The sequence below is a fragment of the Arachis ipaensis genome, chromosome B5 (assembly GCF_059453495.1).
Source record: "Arachis ipaensis isolate K30076 ecotype BB chromosome B5, ASM5945349v1, whole genome shotgun sequence".
NCBI classification, from domain to species: Eukaryota; Viridiplantae; Streptophyta; class Magnoliopsida; order Fabales; family Fabaceae; genus Arachis; species Arachis ipaensis.
The window spans coordinates 51,533,630-51,548,500 of record NC_142440.1 but is presented as its reverse complement, the minus strand read 5'-3'; the positions used below and the strand labels follow the sequence as shown (position 1 = coordinate 51,548,500).

The window sequence follows — 14,871 nt, the reverse complement described above, 5'->3', positions numbered from 1 at the left end:
TCCCTTCTTCATAGGCGTCCCATTACTCACAGGATTCCTTTCAGAAGTGTACATGAACTGGTTGTTAGCAACCATGTCAATGAGTTCTTGAGCTTCTGCAGGCGTTTTCTTTAGGTGAATGGATCCACCTGCAGAGGTGTCCAGTGACATCTTTGATAGCTCAGATAAACCATCATAGAATATATCCAGGATGGTCCATTCTGAAAGCATGTCAGAAGGACACTTTTTGGTCAACTGTTTGTATCTTTCCCAAGCTTCATAGAGAGATTCACCTTCTTTCTGTCTGAAGGTTTGAACATCAGCTCTAAACTTGCTCAGCTTTTGAGGAGGAAAGTACTTGGCTAAGAAAGCCGTGACCAGCTTATCCCAAGAGTTCAGGCTGTCTTTGGGTTGAGAATCCAACCATAATCTAGCTCTGTCTCTTACAGCAAAAGGGAAAAGCATGAGCCTGTAGACTTCAGGATCTATTCCATTAGTCTTAACAGTATCACATATCTGCAAGAATTCAGTTAAAAACTGAAAAGGATCTTCAGATGGAAGTCCATGAAACTTGCAGTTCTGCTACATCAGAGAAACTAATTGAGGTTTCAGCTCAAAGTTGTTTGCTCCAATGGCAGGAATGGAGATGCTTCTTCCATGTAAATTGGAATTAGGTGCAGTAAAGTCACCAAGCATCTTCCTTACATTATTATTAATTTCGGCTGCCATCTCCTCTGCCTGTTCGAAAATTTCTGAAAGGTTATCTCTGGATTGTTGTATTTTAGCTTCTCTTAATTTTCTCTTCAGAGTCCTTTCAGGTTCTGGATCTGCTTCCACAAGAATGTTCTTATCCTTGCTCCTGCTCATATGACAAAGAAGAAGGCACAGAAAAATAATAATAATAATGGAGATCCCTTATACCACAGTATAGGGATCCCTGTGTGAGTGGAAGAAGAGGGGGAGACAAAGAATGTAATATAATGGAAGAAACACAACTGTGAGAATGGAAGAGATGTGAGATGAGATGTTAGGATATGAATGAATAAAGAGAATAGGATGGGGGAGGCATAATTTTCGAAAATTATTTTGAAAAGGAGTTACTGATTTTTGAAAATTGGTTTTTGAAAATTTGTTAGTATTTTTCGAAAAAAAATTTTTTGAAATAAAAATAAAAATAAAAATAATTAGTTAATTAAAAAGAAATTTTTGAAAAAGGGGGAGATATTTTCGAAAATTAGAAAGAGAGAATTAGTTAGGTGGTTTTGAAAAAGTTAAGAAACAAACAAAAAAGTTAGTTAGTTAGTTGAAACAAATTTTGAAAAGATAAGAAGTTAGGAGGTTAGAAAAGATATTTTGAAAAGATATTTTTGAAAAGATATGATAGAAATTAGTTTTTGAAAAAGATTTGATTTTTAAAATCTCAATTAATGACTTGATTCATAAAAAAATCACAAGATATGATTCTAGAACTCAAAGTTTGAATCTTTCTTAACAAGTAACAAACTTTCGAAAATTAATGTTTGAATCAAAACATTAATTGATTATGTTATTTTCGAAAATTATGATATAAAAATAAGAAAAATATTTTTGAAAAATATTTTTGGAATTTTCGAAAATAACTAAGAATTTTGAAAAAGATTTGATTTTTGAAAAAGATTTTGAAAAAGATAAGATTTTCAAATTGAAAATTTGATTTGACTCATGAGAAACAATTTGATTTTAAAAATTTTTGAAAAAGTCAATCCAAATTTTCGAATTTGATGAGAGAAAAAGGGAAAGATATTTTTTTGATTTTTGAAATTTTTATGAAAAACATGAAAAATATGCAATGCATGAAATTTTTAGATCAAAACAATGAATGCATGCAAGAGTGCTATGAATGTCAAGATGAACACCAAGAACACTATGAAGATAATGATGAACATCAAGAACATATTTTTGAAAAATTTTTAATGCAAAGAAAACATGCAAGACACCAAACTTAGAATTCTTTAATGCTTACGCACTAAGAATTCAAGAATGCATATGAAAAACAACATACAACACAAAACAAAAAATCATCAAGATCAAACAAGAAGACTTACCAAGAACAACTTGAAGATCATGAAGAACACTATTAATACATGATATTTTCGAAAAAATGCAAGATGCATATGCAATTGACACCAAACTTATAACATGACTCAAGACTCAAACAAGAAACACAAAAATATTTTTTTGATTTTTATGATTTTCTAATTTTTTTGGATTTTTATTTTATATTTTTCGAAAAGTTATTTAGAAAAAGGAAAAATAAGGATTCCAAAATTTTTAATATGAATTCCAGGAATCTTACCATGTTAGTCTTAAAGCTCCAATCAAAGGGTCTGGCATGGCTTAACAGCCAGCCAAGCTTTAACATATAATTACATGGGCTGGAGTGATTAGTTGAATACCAATCCCAAAGTAGTTTGGGTATGGCTTTACAGCCAGATATGATTCAACATATTTCATGAAACACTAGAATTCATTCTTAAAAATTTTGAAGCCATAGAATAATTTATTTTTGAAAACATTATTTTTAGTAAATTTTTTTTTTTTCGAAAACAAGTGAGGAATTTTTGAAAGATTTTTGAAAATTTTTTGAAAACAAAACAAAAAGAAAATTACCTAATCTGAGCAACAAGATGAACCGTCAGTTGTCCAAACACGAACAATCCCCGGCAACGGCGCCAAAAACTTGGTGCACGAAATTGTGATCTCCAGGCTCGAACTAATCCTGGTAATGGCTCCAAAGCTTGGTGCTCTGATCTTAATTCATAATTGTCACAACTTCGATACAACTAACCAGCAAGTGCACTAGGTCGTCCAAGTAATACCTTACGTGAGTAAGGGTCGAATCCCACGGAGATTGTTGGTATGAAGCAAGCTATGGTCACCTTGTAAATCTCAGTCAGGCAGATAAAAAACAGTTATGGAGTTTTCGAAATTAATATTAAAATAGGGATAGAGATACTTATGTAATTCATTGATAGGAATTTTAGATAAGTGAATGGAGATGCTTTTTGTTCCTCTGAACCTCTGTTTTCCTGTTATCTTCATCCAATCAGTCTTACTCCTTTCCATTGCTGGCTTTATGCAAGGGCATCACCGTTGTCAGTGGCTACATCCCCTCCTCTCAGTGAATAATATGCTCACGCACCCTGTCACGGCACGGCTATTCATCTGTCGGTTCTCGATCATGCTGGAATAGGATTCACCCTCCTTTTGCGTCTGTCACTAACGCCCAGCACTCGCGAGTTTGAAGCTCGTCACAGTCATTCAATCATTGAATCCTACTCAGAATACCACAGACAAGGTTTAGACCTTCCGGATTCTCTTGAATGCCGCCATCATTCTAGCTTACGCCACGAAGATTCTGGTTAGGAGATCTAAGAGATACTCATTCTAGCTTATTTCATGTAGAACAGAAGTGTTTGTCAGGCAAGCGTTCATAAGGGAGAAGGATGATGAGCGTCACACATAATCATCACCTTCATCACGTTCTTGGGTGCGAATGGATATCTTAGAAGCGAAATAAGAAGAATTGAATAGAAAACAGTAGTTCCTTTAGATGATGTTTCTATCCTCCATCATCTCTACTACATTGCAAGTAATAGTATTCGGATGGCCAACCATGGTGTGGCCTTGTCTCAATTCATCCAGGACTCCCCGGTTCATGCGACCAAGGCCTCTATGGAGGATGCCAAATCTGAGTATGATAGAATAAAAAGTCTGAAGGACGAGCTTGATGCCAGGGTTGGTAAGCTGGAAATGAATGTTGAGAAGGAGAATACTCGGGCTACCGCTGCAGAGGCGACCGCAAATCTGGCTGAGGAGGCGGCTAAGAAATACAAAGAGAGTTATACCCGCACCTATGGCGAACTCTTGGAGACTAACGAGAGGCATCAATCTGCCCAAGATGATTATGCCGAGCTTCAGGGACATATGGTGAATGGTATGACTAACATGTATGAGATCCTAAAGGCTCAGGTCCGAGTTCTTGCTCTCGAGGCCGATCTCTCCCTTTTTAGCATGGATAATGTGGTAGAGGATGGCAAGATTGTGCCGGCTCTAGATGATGATAATGAGGGTCCTCCTCTTGTGCCACCCTCTAAGGCTTCTGCAGCTTCAGCTTCTCCGACTCCTTCCGCTGAGGTGGTCCCTCCCGAGCCTAAGCTTGATGTGGAGATTCTGAACGGGCCGGATGGAGTTGTCAATGCTACCCCGATCTCGACCATGCCTCCTACTCCTCCTCCCAAGGATGTTGCCCCCGGGGCGAATTTGGATCCCCTATAACTTGTTGTTTTCCTTTTTTATGCTTGTGTACTGGTATAGTCCGACGTGTGGACTTTGAACTTGTTTTTTGTAAGTCTCTGTGATGACTCTTTTGATACTTGGTTGCTTCCTAGCAACTCTTACTTTTAAAAGACAACACTTTAAACTCCTGGGCTTCCGTTTAGGGAGCCTTTGAGTCTTTAATGTTTTAATCTGAAAGATGTGTTTTGCTGATATGTCAACCTTTGGCGAGTTACTTGATGTTTGGAGGTTGTTCCTTTATTACTTTTTCTATCCTTGCAATCCTTGCAGATTTCTTAGAGGTTTGGTACTTCCCGGTCCGACCTCTTTTTGAGTGGTAGTGTGGTTTTTCTACCCTTTCCCTTTTGGATCACACGTTGCTTTTGAGTTTGTGTTAACAACCCCTCTGTTTTGGCGAAGTTATCCTTGTGGCTTAGTATCCAGGCTTTTTAGTGACCTGTCCAATAACTTTTTAGAGTTCTTTGTATAGAACCTTTTTAGTTTGTTCGGATAACTTTGTAGACTTGTTTTGAGATCGTGCTTTCTTTGAGTGGAGTTGTACCCTTTTAGCTAAGCACTTTTTGAGCCTTAAGTCGTTTTTCAACCTTTTTGGCTTTTTGAAGTCGTACTTGTTTCTTTAGGTCGTGCCTCTTCTTAGCTGACGTCGACCTATGTAACTTTGTCGCCCGAGCTTTTAGTCATATTCCAACAAGTTTTTAGGTAGTGTTCCGAAGGGGAACCTTTTCTTTATAGCTTGTTCGGATGACTTTTTAGCTCCGTTTTTGTGCTCTTGCTTTAAGTAAGATCCTTTTTAGGACTTTGTACCTTTTTAGCTAAGCACTTCAGGCCCTGGTTTTTGAACCTTTCTTTGGCCTTTCTTGTCCCTTTTTAGTGATCCTTTCACTGGTCCGACTTCTCTGTTGGGCCTTCTCAAGTTATTTTCAGTAATCTCATGTTAGTCAGACCTCGTCAGACCACTTCTTCTGGGTTACTTTTTATAACTTCTTGCATTATCTTGCTTCTATCGCTTCACCTTGCCGACCTCTTTTAATCAGCGATGAATTTCACATTTTATGAACTTAGAATAATGCATCTTGGTAGGAAACTTTTTAGGGAATTGACGACTTTCATTCAAATAATAATTATGAGATAAAAACATAAATAAGAATGTACATGAGAGTGCTTACCCTTCTAGGTCAAGCAGCTTCTTAGATCTTGGCCTGGCACCTCATTAAAAAACATTTTTAAGAAAAAGATTGCGCCTTTACAGGCATGCCATGACATTGGCAGCTCTCGCCCTTCGAGGTCGGACACCTTATAGTAGCCTTTTCCTAGTACTTCTACAACTCGGTATGGTCCCTTCCAGTTAGCTACTAGCTTCCCTTCTCTTGATCGACCTGCTCCGATATCATTTCGGGTTAAGATGAGGTCGTCAGTGGCGAAGCTTCATTGGACTACCTTCTGATTGTACCTTAAAGTCATCCGATGCTTTAGCGCTTCCTCTCTAATCCGAGCTCTTTCTCGGACTTCTTGAAGTAGGTCGAGCTCTTCCCTTTGAGCTTGGGAGTTGGTATCTTCATTGTAGAGGATCATTCTGGGAGATCCTTCTTCTATTTCCATGGGAATCATTGCCTCTAGTCTGTAAGCAAATTGAAAGGGTGATTCTCCAGTGGTGGAATGTGGTGTTGTTTGATATGCCCATAGGACTTGTGGGAGCTCTTCAGCCCAAGCTCCCTTTGTGTCCTGTAACCTTTGCTTTAACCCGGCCAATATGACTTTTTTGGCGTCTTTTGCCTATCCGTTGGCCTATGGGTGTTTGGTGCACAGAAAACTTTATACGCACGTTCATAATCTTAATTCTTTGTCACAACTTCGCACAACTGACCAGCAAGTGCACTGGGTCGTCTAAGTAATAAACCTTACATGAGTAAGGGTCGATCCCATGGAGATTGTCGGCTTGAAGCAAGCTATGGTCACTGGTGCACGAATTGTGAATCACACTTTTCACAACGCGTACCACTGACCAGCAAGTGCACTGGGTCGTCCAAGTAATACCTTACGTGAGTAAGGGTCGAATCCCACGGAGATTGTTGGTTTGAAGCAATCTATGGTTATCTTGTAAATCTTAGTCAGGAAGTCAATTATGTTTATCAGTTGAATTGTGAATAACCAAGAGAGCATAAATTAAAGTTTACTTGTTGTGCAGTAATGGAGAATATGTTGGAGTTTTGGAGATGCTTTGTCTTCTGAATCTCTGCTTTCCTCTGTCTTCTGATTCACGCACGCACGTCCTCCTATGGCAAGCTGTGTGTTGGTGGATCACCGTTGTCAATGGCTACCTTCCATCCTTCCAGTGAAAACTACGCTCACGCGCTCTGTCACAGCACGGCTAATCACCGGTTGGTTCTCGATCCGGTTGGAATAGGATTTACTATCCTTTTGCATCTGTCACTAACGCCCAGCCTTCAGGAGTTTGAAGCTCGTCACAGTCATTCACTCCTTGAATCCTACTCGGAATACCACAGACAAGGTTTAGACTTTCCGGATTCTCATGAATGCCGCCATCAGTTCTAACTTATATCACAGAGATTCTGATTAAGGAATCTAAGAGATACTCATTCAATCGGATATAGAACGGAGGTGGTTGTCAGGCACACGTTCGTGGTTTGAGGAAGGTGATGAATGTCACAGATCATCACCTCCATCACAGTTAAGCACGAATGAACATCTTAGATAGGAACAAGCGTGTTTGAATGGAAAACAGAAATACTTGCATTAATTCATCGAGACACAGCAGAGCTCCTCACCCCCAACAATGGGGTTTAGAGACTCATGCCGTCAGAGAATACAAAGTTTTGATCTGAATTGTCATGAGATACAAAATAAGTCTCTAAAAGTTGTTTAAATACTAAACTAGTAGCCTAGGTTTACAAAAATTGGATAAACTATGATGGATGATGCAGAGATCCACTTCTGGGGCCCACTTGGTGTGTGCTGGGGCCCACTTGGTGTGTGCTGGGCTGAGACTTAAGCAATTCACGTGCAGAGGCCATTTGTGGAGTTGAACGCCAGTTTTTATGCCAGTTTGGGCGTTCAACTCCAGCTTTTGATCCTTTTCTGGCGCTGGACGCCAGAATTGGGCAGAGGACTGGCGTTGAACGCCTGTTTACATCGTCTATTCTTATGCAAAGTATGGACTATTATATATTTCTGGAAAGCCCTGGATGTCTACTTTCCAACGCAATTGGAAGCATGCCATTTCGAGTTCTGTAGCTCCAGAAAAGCCACTTTGAGTGCAGGGAGGTCAGAATCCAACAGCATCAGCAGTCCTTTTTCAGCCTGAATCAGATTTTTGCTCAGCTCCTTCAATTTCAGCAAGAAAAATACCTGAAATTACAGAAAAACACACAACTCATAGTAAAGTCTAGAAATATGAATTTTTCCTAAAAACTAATAGAAATAGACTAACAACTAACTAAAACATACTCAGAACTATATGAAATTATCCCCAAAAAGCGTATAAAATATCCGCTCATCACAACACCAAACTTAAACTGTTGCTTGTCCTCAAGCAACTAGACAAATAAAATAGAAGACTAATAGGTTGAGAAGCAATAATATCTCAGAGTTTTTGATTGAAGCTCAGATCCTAATTAGATGAGCGGGACTAGTAGCTTTTTGCTTCTGAACAGTTTTGGCATCTCACTTTATCCATTGAAGCTCAGAGTGATTGGCATCTATAGGAACTCAGAATTCAGATAGTTTTATTGATTCTCTTAGTTTAGTGTGATGATTCTTGAACACAGCTTCTTTATGAGTCTTGGCCGTGGCCCTAAGCACTTTGTTTTCCAGTATTACTACCAGATACATAAATGCCACAGATACATAACTGGGTGAACCTTTTCAGATTGTGACTCAGCTTTGCTAAAGTCCCCAATTAGAGGTGTCCAGAGTTCTTAAGCACACTCTTCTTTTTGCTTTGGACCTTGACTTTAACCGCTCAGTCTCAAGTTTTCACTTGACACCTGCACGCCACAAGCACATGGTTAGGGACAGCTTGGTTTAGCCGCTTAGACCAGGATTTTAGTCCTTTAGGCCCTCCTATCCACTGATGCTCAAAGCCTTGGGATCCTTTTTATTTGCCCTTGCCTTTTGGTTTTAAGAGCTTTTGGCTTTTTCTGCTTGCTTTTTTTTTTTTTTTCTGCAAGCTTTGTTCTTTGCTGCTTTTTCTTGCTTCAAGAATCATTTTTATGATTTTCAGATTATCAATAACATGTCTCATGTTCATCATTCTTTCAAGAGCCAACATATTTAACAGTCTTAAACAACAAATTCAAAAGACATATGCACTGTTCAAGCATTCATTCAGAAGACAGAAAGTATTGCCACCACATTTAACCAATTAGAATTTCTTTTATTAAACTCGAAATTTTATTGCTTCTTATTCAAAAGATCTACTATTTTATTCATGTTTAATGATGATGAGAAAAATAAACTATAGCTTAATTGGAGATAAAATCAAATAGATACTAATTACTATTATATGACTTCTAAGGTAGACTTTTTATAAGGACACTGTCACAGAGTTAAGGCAGAAATTGGAAATTAACAACCTTTATTCTGGGGATATGGGGGTTCCTCTGATCCTTGGAAGGCTTGGTATTACAGAAGACTTTTGGCGCTTCAGTTCCCTTAAGTCACGTCCCTGCTCCTCTTGTTCTTTAAACATATGGGTCAGCATTTGACTGTGTTCCTTCTGTTGTTTTATTATTTGCTCCATAGCTTCCTGTATCTTGGTGACAGACGCCTCAAGATATTCCCAATATTCCGCTTGAGGAATCTCTGGGAGGAATTCCTGTGCTCTCTTCTTGATAAGATCCTCCTGTGCTTGTTGTCTCTCCATTGATGCTTTGGTGATTGACTTTTCAATTAGGATATATTCAGTTATTCCCATCTTGACTCCAGCGTCCTTGCAGAGCAGAGAAATCACGCTTGGATAAGCCAACCTGGCCTCTTTTGAATTTTTGTTAGCAATCTTATAGAGCTCAGTTGAAATCAGCTGATGAACCTCCACTTCCTTTCCCATCATGATGTAATGAATCATCACTGCTCTTTTAACTGTGACTTCAGAACGGTTGCTAGTGGGCAACAGAGAACGCCCAATGAAGTCCAGCCATCCTCTGGCAACTGGTTTGAGATCCTCCCTCTTGAGTTGATTTGGGACGCCCTTTGTGTTGGTGGTCCACCTGGCTCCAGGGATACATATGTCCTCTAGGATCTTATCCAGGTCAATGTCTACTCTCATCATCCTCCTGTTGAAGGAGTCTGGATCATCCTTTAGCTGAGGTAGCTTTAATATCTCTCTGATCTTGTCAGGGGTGGTATGAACAATCTTTCCCCTGACCATGGTCCGAAATTCGTAGCAGGCTGTTCTAGATAGTCTTTGCTTGTCAGTCTGCCACATATTAGCATAGAACTCCTGGACCATGTTCCTTCCTACTTTTGTTTCAGGATTAGCTAGGACTTCCCAGTTCCTGATTCGAATTTGCTCCTGGATCTCCGGATATTCGTCTTCTTTCAGATCGAATCTAACTTCCGGGATCACTGATCTCAGACCCATTACTTTAAGATAATGGTCTGAATGTTCTTTAGATAAGAACTTCCCTTGATTCCAAAGTGGTTTTGGAACGCTCTCTTTCTTGCCTCTTGGAGTGGATTGTTTTCCTTTGGGAGCCATGATCTTAGTGATCTCGGATAAACACACCAAACTTAGAGGTTTGCTTGTCCTCAAGCAAAAGAAAAGAAAGGAGAGGGATAGAAGGAGATCAAGGTGCACTTGTTGATGGAGGAGGGGGGAGGCCGGACCCAATTTTAAAGGGGTGGGGGTGGCTTTTCGAAAAAATGGAAGAGATAAGATAAAAAGGTTGAGTTGAAAAAGATAAGATAGAAGATAGAGTTTAATTCTGAAAAGATAGGATAGATTTTTGAAAAAGATAAATCTGGATTTTGAAAAAGATAATATAAAAAAAAAGATATTGAAAAGATTTTAGAGTGAAAAAGATAGATTTGTTTTTGGAAAAGATTTGAAAAGAGTTGGATTGAATTTGCAAAGAGGGTGTGTGCTTATGAATTAAGATACATTTGATATTTTGAAAGTAGGATTTTTAGAAATCAGGGTTCTTGACATGTTTATGTAAATAAAATCATGTATTGAATCATAAATTTTAAATTAGAATGGAAATACGTGTGGGATAAATGGATTTGGCTCCTCCCTGTCTTCCTGGCGTTTGAACGCCCAAACACTGCTTGTTTTGGGCGTTCAACGCCCAAATGCTGATCTCCTGGGCGTTCAGCGCCCAGTTGCTGCCATTACTGGCGTTTAACGCCCAGTGGGTGGCCATTTCTGGCGTTGAACACCCAGATTGCTACCATTACTGGTGTTCAGCGCCCAGTGGATGCCCATTTTGGGCGCTGAACGCCCAAAATGCCCCTTTACTGGCGTTTTCTTGCCATTGAGCTCTTTTACTCTGTTTTGTGTGCCGATTCCTTCTGTAACCCTGTAAACTTATACAAATGATTCTGTACCTTAGTGTCAGTGAACTTTATATAAACAAATAAAAATAAAAATAAAAATAGGGCAAAAATGCTTAGAGGATTGATGCCCCATGGCTGGGTTGCCTCCCAGCAAGCGCTTCTTTATTGTCTTTAGCTGGACCTTGCTGAGCTTTTAATCTAGCTTCAGTCTTGAGCAGTCTTGCTCAATGTTGCCTTCAAGATAATGCTTGATTCTCTGTCCATTGACAACGAACTTCTTATCAGAATCAATATCTTGAAGCTCCACATAACCATATGGTGACACACTTGTAATCACGTATGGTCCCCTCCACCGGGATTTCAGTTTCCCGGGGAATAGCCTGAGTCTAGAGTTAAACAACAGGACCTTCTGTCCTGGTTCAAAGATTCTAGAAGACAGCTTTCTGTCATGCCATTTTTTGATTTTTTTTATAAAGCTTGGCATTTTCGAAAGCTGTGAATCTGAATTCCTCTAGCTCATTTAGCTGGAGCAATCGTTTTTCTCCTGCTAATTTGGCATCAAAGTTTAGGAATCTGGTTTCCCAGTAGGACTTATGTTCCAGTTCCACGGGCAAGTGGCATGCCTTACCATACACGAGTTGGTATGGAGAGGTCCCTATAGGGGTCTTGAATGCTGTTCTGTAAGCCCACAGAGCATCATCCAAGCTCCTTGCCCAATCCTTTCTATGGGTATTTACTGTCCGTTCCAGGATTCTCTTTAATTCTCTGTTAGAGACTTCAGCTTGCCCATTGGTTTGTGGATGATATGGTGTGGCCACTTTGTGGCGAATTCCATACCGAACCATGGCAGAGTAAAGCTGTTTATTGCAGAAGTGAGTGCCCCCATCACTGATTAACACTCTAGGGACACCAAACCTGCTAAAGATATGTTTCTGGAGGAACTTCAGCACTGTTTTAGTATCATTGGTGGGTGTGGCAATAGCCTCAACCCATTTTGATACATAGTCAACTGCCACCAGAATATAAGTGTTTGAATATGATGGTGGAAAAGGTCCCATGAAGTCAATTCCCCATACGTCAAACAACTCAATTTCCAAGATTCCTTGTTGAGGCATGGCGTAACCATGAGGCAGATTACCAGCTCTTTGGCAACTGTCACAATTACGTACAAACTCTCGGGAATCTTTATAGAGTGTGGGCCAATAGAAGCCACATTGGAGGACCTTGGTGGTTGTTCGCTCACCTCCGAAATGGCCTCCATATTGAGATCCGTGGCAATGCCATAGGATTCTCTGTGCTTCCTCTCTGGGGACACACCTACGGATAATTCCGTCTGCACATCTCTTAAAGAGATAGGGTTCATCCCACAAGTAGTACTTTGCATCAGTGACTAATTTCTTCTTTTGTATTCTATTGTACTCCTTGGGTATGAACCGTGTAGCTTTATAGTTTGCAATATCGGCAAACCATGGTGCTTCCTGAATGGCAAATAGATGCTCATCAGGGAACGTCTCAGAGATCTCAAGAAAGGGGAGGGACGTCCCTTCCACTGGCTCTATCCGGGACAGATGATCAGCCACTTGGTTCTCTGTCCCTTTTCTGTCTCTTATTTCTATATCAAACTCTTGCAGAAGCAATACCCATCTGATGAGCCTGGGTTTTGAATCCTGCTTTGTGAGTAGATATTTAAGAGCAGCATGGTCAGTATAGACAATCACTTTTGATCCTACTAAGTATGATCTGAACTTGTCAATGGCGTAAACCACTGCAAGTAGTTCTTTTTCTGTGGTTGTGTAATTTTTCTGGGCATCATTTAGAACGCGAATGGCATAATAAATGACATGCAGAAGCTTGTCATGCCTCTGTCCCAATACTGCACCAATGGCATGATCACTGGCATCACACATTAACTTAAATGGCAATGTCCAATTTGGTGCAGAAATGACTGGTGCTGTGACCAGCTTAGCTTTCAGCGTTTCAAACGCCTGCAGGCATGCTGTGTCAAACACAAATGGCGTGTCAGCAGCTAGCAGATTGCTTAGAGGTTTTGCGATTTTTGAAAAATCCTTTATAAACCTCCTATAGAATCCTGCATGCCCCAGAAAGCTTCTGATTGCCTTAACATTGGCAGGTGGTGGTAATTTTTCAATTACCTCTATTTTTGCTTGATCCACCTCTATTCCCTTGTTTGAGATTTTATGCCCAAGAACAATTCCTTCAGTCACCATGAAGTGACACTTTTCCCAGTTTAAAACTAGGTTGGTTTCTTGGCATCTTTTCAGAACAAGTTTCAGGTGATCAAGACAGGAGCTGAATGAGTCTCCATATACTGAGAAGTCATCCATGAAGACTTCCAGAAATTTTTCCACCATGTCAGAGAAAATAGAGAGCATGCATCTCTAGAAGGTTGCAGGCGCATTACATAGCCCAAATGGCATCCTTCTATAAGCAAACACTCCAGATGGACATGTGAATGCTATTTTCTCTTGATCCTGGGGATCCACTGCAATCTAGTTATAGCCTGAATAGCCATCCAAAAAGCAGTAATAATCATGACCTGCTAGTCTCTCTAGCATCTGGTCTATGAATGGTAAAGGAAAATGATCCTTTCTGGTGGCTGTATTGAGCCTTCTGTAGTCAATACACATGCGCCACCCTGTAACTGTTCTTGTAGGAACCAGTTCATTTTTTTCATTATGAATCACTGTCATGCCTCCCTTCTTTGGGACGACTTGAACAGGGCTCACCCAGGGGCTATCAGAAATGGGATAAATAATCCCAGCCTCTAGTAATTTGGTGACCTCTTTCTGCACCACTTCCTTCATGGCTGGATTTAGCCGCCTCTGTGGTTGAACCACTGGTTTGGCATTATCCTCCAATAGGATTTTGTGCATGCATCTAGCTGGGCTTATGCCCTTAAAGTTACCTATGGACCACCCAAGAGCTGTCTTGTGTGTCCTTAGCACTTGAATAAGTGCTTCCTCTTCCTGTGAATTTAAAGCAGAGCTTATGATCACTGGAAAAGTGTCACCTTCTCCCAGAAATGCGTATTTCAAGGATGGTGGTAGTGGCTTGAGCTCAGGTTTAGGAGGTTTTTCCTCTTTCAGAAGAAAGTTCAGAGGCTCTTTCATGTCCTCTGAATCCTCCAAATCAGGCTGAACATCTTTAAAGATGTCTTCCAACTCTGATTTGTGACTCTCAGCCATGTTGATCTCTTCTACCAAAGAGTCAATGAGATCAACTTTCATGCAGTCTGTTGATGTGTCTGGATGCTGCATGGCTTTGACAGCGTTCAACTTAAACTCATCATCATTGACTCTCAGGGTTATTTCCCCCTGTTGGACATCAATGAGGGATCGTCCAGTTGCTAGGAAGGGTCTTCCTAGAATGAGAGTAGCACTCTTGTGCTCCTCCATTTCCAGCACAACAAAGTCAGTGGGAAAGGCGAATGGCCCAACTCTGACAATCATGTCCTCAATCACGCCTGATGGGTATTTAGTGGAACCATCAGCAAGTTGGAGATATATCCGGGTTGGTTTAACTTCTTCAGTTAAGCCAAGCTTCCTGATAGTGGATGCAGGTATCAGGTTGATGCTTGCCCCAAGATCGCATAAAGCTGTCTTGGTGCAATCACCTTCTAATATGCATGGTATCAGAAAACTCCCAGGGTCTTTAAGCTTTTCAGGAAAGCTTTTCAGAATGACTGCACTGCATTCTTCAGTGAGGAGAACTCTTTCTGTTTCTCTCCACTCCTTTTTATGACTCAAGATCTCTTTCATGAACTTGGCATAAGAAGGTATTTGCTCAAGTGCCTCTGCAAATGGAATCTTTATTTCAAGAGTCCTTAGATAATCTGCAAAGCGAGCAAATTGCTTATCCTGCTCCTCTTTCCGGAGTTTTTGAGGATAAGGTATCTTGGCTTTATATTCCTCAACCTTAGTGGTTAAAGAAGCCTTTTTAGAGGGGTTGTTATCAACACTTGTGTGTGTCTGATCCCTCACTGGCAATTGAGTGCCAGAGTCAGAAGCTGGAGTGACGTTA

The 14,871-nt window shown here is 40.2% G+C and overlaps 1 non-coding gene across 1 annotated transcript; it reads left to right on the top strand.

The window, feature by feature from the left end:
• Positions 1-208: 208 nt before the first annotated feature.
• On the top strand, positions 209-312 carry LOC148564159 (small nucleolar RNA R71). The gene has a single exon (XR_015885125.1). It is a non-coding gene; the product is annotated as a small nucleolar RNA R71 (small nucleolar RNA).
• The last annotated feature ends 14,559 nt before the right edge of the window (positions 313-14,871 follow it).